This window comes from Canis lupus, chromosome 36 (genome assembly GCF_011100685.1).
Source record: "Canis lupus familiaris isolate Mischka breed German Shepherd chromosome 36, alternate assembly UU_Cfam_GSD_1.0, whole genome shotgun sequence".
Taxonomy (NCBI): Eukaryota; Metazoa; Chordata; class Mammalia; order Carnivora; family Canidae; genus Canis; species Canis lupus.
Window position 1 is genome coordinate 30,382,961 of NC_049257.1, and position 8,160 is coordinate 30,391,120.

The window sequence follows — 8,160 nt, forward strand, 5'->3', positions numbered from 1 at the left end:
TTATTTATATTCCCCAAATGAATGAGAACATATAATGAAAAACAACATTTTTTTTTAAGATTTTGTTTATTCATGAGAGACACAGAGGCAGAGACACAGGCAGAGGGAGGAGAAGGCTCCATGCAGGGAACCTGATGTGGGGCTCGATCCCAGGACCCCGGGGGCACGCCCCTTCCTGACCCCCCACACACCTCCTCCACCCCTTCCACCCCCAAGGCCTCCCCCCTCCCCTCCCCGCCGCCCTCCTCCCAAGGCCTCCCCCTCCCCTCGGCCCCGCAGCAGGTGCGGCCACCGTGACACCTGCGGCCCCGCGGGGTTGAAGGGCCGCGGGCAGGGACAGGCAGGGACAGGGAGGAGCGAGGGGAATCGGGGGCAGCGGGTCCCACCGACTCCCTGGGGCCCGGCCGGGCGGGCTCCCACCAGGTACTTCCCTCCCCTGGGTGCAAAATGAGCGAGAACTCCCAAAACCCTTTTCCCCCTTACCTCCCTGTCTGCCCAGAATTGTGTCAAGAACTTTGAGGCTCTCATTTTAAGGGGATTTTCTTTCCCCCAAGGTTCTGGAGGGAAAGGATCAGAAAGTCCCATCAGGGGAGGGAAGGCCTTCCTGGGAGTCGCCCTGTTTCCATTACTGCCAACACGGTGGGAAGAAGGTACAAAGTAAGTAAGAAACAGGAGAGCTGAATCCAGATGCATCCATGAATGGAACCTAAGAGGTTGGTAAAACTCTACCTAATACCCAAATAAACAAAAATATCAGGCGCAGTGAGTGTTGTAGGCAAATCAGATCCCGCTCGGCAAATGAATGCTAAATGGCACAAAAAAAGAAAAAAAAGAACAGCTCCAAACTCATTTTATGAGATGGCAATGACCTCAATGCCAGAATTTGACTAAGACATCATAAAAGGCCAATTTATTTGCGAACATAGCTTGATTTTTTTTAGAATAAAATATTAGCAATCAAAACCGAGCAATGGGGAAAAAAAAAGATTAAATGGTCGTTTTTGTGTAATCTCCAAGATGCAAGAAGATATGAGTTTCAGAGAAAAACATTAACGTGCTTTTCTTTTTTCCCTTGGAAATTAGAGAAAGATCATATTATGAGTCAGAATAAATGAGTTAGATTAAAACTTTAATAAACTCGAGAAGCATGTTTCTCCTCTAATAGAGACAAGTAAAAAATTTCCTAGCGAAAAGGGAATAGGACTTCTTTAGCACTGTAAAGGGACTTCGCAGAAGGCTGTCGTCAATGGGAAACTTAATGGGCATTTATTTTTTATTCTCTTTAAATAAGAATAAGAAAGCAGTGTCCACTATAGCAACTACTTTTTGAAATGACATGAGGGACAAGGGCAAACAAGTATTAGGATTAGGTGCAGAGATCTTTCTTTTAGTAAGACCTTATTTCTTTTAGAGGACTTTAAGGTCCACAGCACAAGGGAAAGGAGCTTAGAGAGATTTCTTATAGAGCCCTGCCCCCACAGTTAAGATTGACATCGACACATCACAATCCCCCAAAGTCCATAGTCTGAGTCACTTCTGGTTCTGTACATTCTAGAGGTTTGGACAAACATATAATGAATGACATGTACCCATCGTTGCGGTGTCATACAGAGCAATTCCATTGCCTTAAAAATGCTCGTGCTCCCCTTATCCATCCTTCCTCCCACTTTGACCCGTGGCAACCAGTGATCTCTTTATTTTTTCTATAGTTTTGCCTTTTCCGGAATGCCATGTAGTTGGAACTCCACAGCATGTAGCCTCTTAAGATGAGCTCCTTCCACGTAATCATATGCATTGAAGTCTCCTCCACGTGATGTCTTGCTTTGGTGGCTCAGTTTTTCTTCAGCGCTAAAAAATATTCCGCTGTCTGGATATACCGCCATCCCTTTATCTGTTCACTTGTTAAAGGACTTCTCAGTTGCTTCCCAGTTTTAGCAACTATGAATGAAGCTGCTGGAAACATCCATGTGCAGGGCTTGGTGTGGACCTGTTTTTGATTCTTTTAGGTCAATACCAAGAAGCCCTCCCGCTGCATCACGTAGTGAGATGCATTAGCTCTGTAAGGAACAACCAGGTGGCCTCTGCAGACCCGCAACAGTGTGTGACAGCTGGTGTTGCTCCCCATCCTCGCTGTTCCCGATTTGGGCTCTTCCAGGGTATGTAATGGGGTCTTGGCATTGTTCAGTTTGCATTTCCCAATGTCACGTGATGCGTAGCATCTTGTCATATGCCTCTTCACCATCTGTGTATCCTCTTTGCTGATGTGTCTGTTCAGGTCTTTGGCCCACGTTTTAATCGGGTTATTTTCTTGTTACAGAGTTTTAAGAGTTCTTTGCATATTTTTGGATAACAATCCTTTTTATCAGGTGCGTCTTTGGCAGATATGTTTTCCCACTCTGTGTCATCGCATTCTCTTCACAAAGCAGAAGACTCCACTGTGATGAAGTCCAGCTTATCAATCGTTTTTTTCATAGACCATGCCTTTCTAAAAAGTCCCTGCCGTACTTAAGGCCATCTAAGATTTCCTCCTATGTTACCTTCTAGTTTTATAGTCTTGCATTTTACACTTACACTTTAATCCATTTTGGGATTAGTTTTTGTGAAAACATTGAGGTCTGTTATTTATTCTTTTTTTTTTTTTTTTTTTTTTGTAGGTAGATGTCTAGTTAGGTGGTCCAGCAGCATTTGCTGAAAAGACCATCTTTGTTCCGTTGTATTACCTTTGCTCCTTTGTCAAAGAACAGTTAACTCTATTTATAGGAGTTCACGTCTGGCCTCTCTATTTTGTACCATTGATCTATTTTCCAAAACCACACTATCTTCATTACTAGAACTTTATAGTAAGTCTTAAAGTTGGACAATGTCAGTCTTTCATCTTTGTTCTTCTCCTTCAATACTGTGTTGCCTACAAATGTGCGGTTTGGTGTTGGCTAAGTGTTAAGTATCATGTTAGCTGTAGGTTTTTTGTTGATATTCTTTATCAAGTTGGGAAAGTTCCCACCTTCTTTGACTTAACAGAGAGGCTTTTATCATGAATACATGTTGGGTTTTGTCAAATGCTTTTTCTGCATCTATTAATATGATTCTTTGTTTTCAGCCTATTGATGTGATGCAATACATTAACTGACCTTTGAATATTAAACCAGCCTTGCACAAATGGTATAAATTTCACTCGGTCATGATGTATAATTCTTGTGAATATTGTTGGATTTCCTTTGTTAATATCTTCTTGAGGATTTCTGCATCTATATTCATGAGAGATATACTCTGCAGTTTTCTCTTCTGCATAGTTTTGGTATTAGGGTAATGGCGACCTCAGAGAATGAGTTAAGAAGTATACTTCTCTGCTTCTGATTTCCATTAGAAATCACAGAGAACTGGCATTATTTCTTCCTTCATGTTTTAAATTCTGGACTGATAATTCCAAAATTCCTCCCATGTCTGGATGTGATGCTTGCTCTGTCCCTTCAGATTGTGTTTTTTTTTTCTCTCTTGGGTTACCTTGTCATTTTGTCTTGATGGCAGGTCATGGTGCACTAGATAAAGGGAACTGCTGTGAATAGGCCTGTAGTAATATGGAAAAGTGGGGAGGAGAGGCCTTCTCGGGGCTGTGCTTAGGTCTTGGCCTTTCAAGGAGCCTAGGCCTCTGGACTGCGAGCTTCACAAGAGTCTCTCAGTTTCCCCTCACCCCCATTCCTTAGGTGGCAGATTGGGCTGGACTGGGCATTTCTTTCCCTGTAGGTCAGCTAGGCTCCGATTAAGAGCCCATTAGGGCTCTTAGGCTCTCATTAAGTAGTTTTCCTTGGGGCCGACTGTTAGGGAGAACAGATACTCCAGGTTATTACAAAATGGTTCCTTTCCCTTCCCTTGCAGTACCCAGAAGGGGATTTTTGTCTGGTACTTATGTGGACCCCTGGCTGAGATCCCCGTGGCAGATCTCACAATATCCTGACCCCCGTCTCCATGCCTGGGTCAGCCTGGAGCTTTCGTGTCTCAAAGCTGTCCCCACCGAGCTACTGGGAATTCGTGAATTCCAGGTTAGGCTTTCCTCCCCCGTCGCTGGTTTCTGAGGAGCTTCAGAGGGTGAGTCTCCGGTCCACCTAAGCTGGGATGGCCTGTCTGCCTCTCCAGTCCTGGGATTTGTCCTGGATCCGCCGGCTATCACAGATGCAGGAAGAGTGGTTGATTTTTCCATTTGTTCGGCTTTTCGCTTGTGGTTCGGACGGAGCGGTAATTTCCAAGCTCCCTACCCACAGACCCGGAGAGATTCATGACAAAGAAAATTCAAGACAAAGTGAAAAGTATTAAAAATGACCATCTGGCAACCTTAATAAGAAAGCCTTCCTTGACCAATCCTAGCCCCCCCGCCCCAACAGACACACTCCACATCATCATTTTTTTGTCTTGCTCTATTTTGTTTCTCTTTAGCACATTTCACTACTTAATGTTCTATATGTTTTATTCATTTATTTTGCTTTTTTACAACCACTAGAATGTTAAGCTCCATAAAGACAATAGTTTTTCTCTGATTTTCCCCGTGTTGTACTCCCAGTATCTGTAACACTGCCTGGAACAGAGTTGGTATTCCACATGGATCTGTTGAGTGAATGGATAAAAAAGCAAAAGAACTCATATGGTGGTTCAATAAGGTTACTATAAAAATGAATTGTGCTCCATGTGCCACTAACATTACACTTAAGAGTGCAATTTAAAAATATATATAATATTTATACTAGCAAGAAACATGGTGAGATACCTAGGAGTATGCTGAACCAAAAATAAGACCGAAATAACTGTCTTTTTATTTACTTGTTAATTAGGGACTGTTAATACTTACTGTAACTGTAGTTTCAATCCCACAGGAATGAAACCTTTAACCGATCAACATGGAATTTCTGATCAATAGTAGGAAATTTCCTGGTTGCCCTCCTCGCTCCCCAAGGAGGGCAACCTTGCCAAACAATGCATTTCTTACTAATAAATCCTTTTTGTCTTTTTATTAATGCCTTCTCTCTGCCTTTAAAAGCCTTTCTTTTGTTTAGAACAGAAATTTGGTGGAGCTTCGTGATTTATAAATCATTTAATAAAGCCAGTTAGATTTTCAAATTTACTTGGTTTGATTTTTTTTTAACAAGACTAATCAATGTCAGACAGGTATCCTTTCAACCCAAATTAATCCATAAATTTAATGTATTTCTAGCCACACTCTCAACAGGTCTTTCAATAAGGAGGAGTGACTTAAAACCTATGTTGAAGGGCAAAAAGCCATAAAAAGAAAAAAAAATTTAAGAAGAACAAAAAGTGAAAGAATTAACCCAACCAGAAAATAAGGATATTTTAAACCTTAGCGTTTGAGATTGTGTGGGTATTATTGCAGAGTTAGACAAATAATGAAACAGAGTACAGGTATCTGATAAGTAGAATTTCAGTAAAAGTAAAATGATGGATAATTTTGTAAATAGTGCTGGAAAAAGTGGTAATCTGTATGGAACAAAATAATGCTATTATCTCTATCGTCTCATATATCAAACCTCAGATTTCAGGTGAGTAAACCCCTTAAGATAAAGAACAGCTTGTATCATGTCTAAAAGTAAGGATAACAGTCTGTATTTGTGACCCACGTAAAAATGAGTTTATTAAAACAGGCATGAAACGAATAATGGCCAAAAAAAAATGATAAGTTTAACTACACTGAAATTTAAAATGTTAGTACGATAAATAATTTCATAAAATGGGAAAAGTCTACGCATTATTAATATTCGGAAATATTAAGGTTACTTACAAATCAATAAGATAAAGAAAAGCACTCTAATTAAAACTAAAGTGACAACAATAATGACCAGGAACAGGGAAGCCACAAAAGGAGAAACCCACATAGGCGAGAAACAGATGGAAAGCTGTTCATCTCCCCGGTAATTAAGGACTTGAAAAACAAGACCGCAAGAAGGTGCCATTTCACACTCACCAGCCGGGACGCGCTGTTCCAATGCCTGGTGTTGGGGGGGAAGTGGAGGTGAAGGAATCCTCGCGCACTGCTGAGGAAAGCATGAACTTGTACGGTCTCTTCCATAAAGCAACCTTGCAGGAGGGATCTTGTAACGTTTGCAGGATATTGTAAACCGGGAGGATATTGCAAGATCCAGCATTTCCACTCCCCGGGATGTGTCCTGGAGACACACACAAGACACGTGTGCCGGAAAGATTTTTTAATCATTGCATAATAACAATAGGTAACATTATTATGTGGCATCTACTAAATATTGGATCTATTTTCACTCTTTTTAGGTTTCACAGAAACCTTCTGAGGTGGAGGCTGGTTGTATTCCCTCTTATAGTCGACGAGCTCGAGACCCACGGAGAGCAAGGAATTTGCCAGGTTCATCGAGCTGAGGAGCGGTGGAGCAGGGTTTCCAAGGAGCTCGGCCGGCCCCAGAGCCCTTCATCCTGGCCCCTTGTTAATACTCTCTCAAAAGCCTAAAGGGAGATATTCAGAAACCACTTAACGTCCATCAACAAGAGCATCAAGTAGCCATAAAATAGACAACTTTGCAGTAGCTTCATCTACTAACACGGATGTAAGTTGAATCACAACCATGAACTCAAAAGTCACGCGTGAATATAGCAGTTCAGTATCACTTATATGCCATCTTACAATATATAAAAAAAACATATTTTTACGGGTACGTATGTGTAATAGAGGCAATACGTACACCAGGATAATAAACATCAGGCTCCACATAACAGTTCCGGCCGGACTACGCAGGCGAGTTCTAATTCACCTTAAGGTCAAAAAGAAGAAAATCCAAAGCAAGTCTGGCATCACGTTAACATTTGTCAAAATCACGAACTGGGCAGTCAGCTGTTTCTTGCATTATTTTGTAAAACTTCGCGTGTGAATTTTTCATGACGACGTGACAACGCTACCACTGATACAAACCTTAAACTCCTCTTGTCACAGTCCGCGCAACTTTTATTTTTGTTGTCTCTCTGATGTGTGAACACGTTGACGGGAAGGTGGACCCATTCACCGCCCCCTTAGGGTGCTCAGGGCCCAGGACATCCGCCGAGGCACCACCTGGGGAGCTCTCCCTGCGGCCGGGTGGGAAGGGGCCGACCCTAGGCACGCGGCCCCCTTGGTCCTGGGCCCGGATTCCTCTCCCCTGGCCTGGCCTGGCTCCTTAGGGGGCTCCTGGTCCCTTGGCCTCCGAGAGCCGCGCAGGGAGCGGGCATCCTGCCACCCTCCTGTGAAAGAAAAGGGTCCCTATCCCCTTTGTCCCTAAGCCCTGGCAGGTGTTATGCAAATGTGTCATCCTCTCAGGGGACTTTGAACTCCTCCCGCCAGAAGCAGGAAGGCAATGGTCTCTAAGGAGACGAGGGCAGCGTGGCCACGAGGAAATCCTCGTGAACCCGAAACTCCTCTCATTAAGACGAGTCCCTGAAATGGCTGGAAACGGCGGCCACTGCGGGAGGACCCGCGTCACCCTGACGCCCGGGAGCTGCCGACGCCTTCCAGTGGCAGCATCACGCTCGGAGGCCGGATCCTCGGCTCCCACCGACGCGGCTCGCCCGTATTTAAATTTCTCTTGAAGAAAATCTGAGTGTGGTTATGGTGATAGTCTGTCCCTACCTTCAGGTCATCTGCAATCTAAAAGAGCTGAAAAAAATAAAATAAAAAAATAAAAAATAAAAGAGCTGATTCTTATTGTGGTAAAACACACACACACACACACACACACACACACACACACACACACACACTTTAACAGGCATTTAAGACCCTAAGTGAAATGAATTCCCTTTCTGCAGCTCAATTTCAGGCATCACTGAGCAGGTGGGAGATTTGCCCCCTTCCTCTCGTCAAGGCTTTGACTCTGCTTACGTCTAAATCTAAACACATTCCTTTACTAAAGTAGTTCACTTCACGTAATTAATTCGAATTTCTTCACCTCAACATATATCATTTCTACCTAGATAATATTTATTTTTATATAGGAAATAAGTATCCAATGTGTGCCTGTTGTAATAATCTTTAAAAGTCCATTCATCTAAAAAATAAAAAAAATCTATTCATCTCTTTTTATAAGATTTTATTTATTTATCCACGAGAGACACAGAGAGAGGCAGAGGCACAGGCAGAGGGAGAAGCAGGCTCCATGCAAG

General features: G+C 42.9%; 1 long non-coding RNA gene across 3 annotated transcripts; it reads left to right on the forward strand.

Annotated features, from left to right (window-relative positions):
* The first annotated feature begins 282 nt into the window (after positions 1-282).
* On the forward strand, positions 283-7,650 carry LOC111094272. Of its 3 annotated transcripts, none has more exons than XR_005384525.1 (5): positions 283-423; positions 555-713; positions 2,007-2,156; positions 3,874-4,083; positions 6,286-7,650. It is a non-coding gene; the product is annotated as an uncharacterized LOC111094272 (long non-coding RNA). The 3 variants fall into 3 exon arrangements; XR_005384526.1 differs by having other exon boundaries at positions 3,874-4,037; XR_005384527.1 differs by lacking the exon at positions 3,874-4,083.
* Positions 7,651-8,160: the final 510 nt, after the last annotated feature.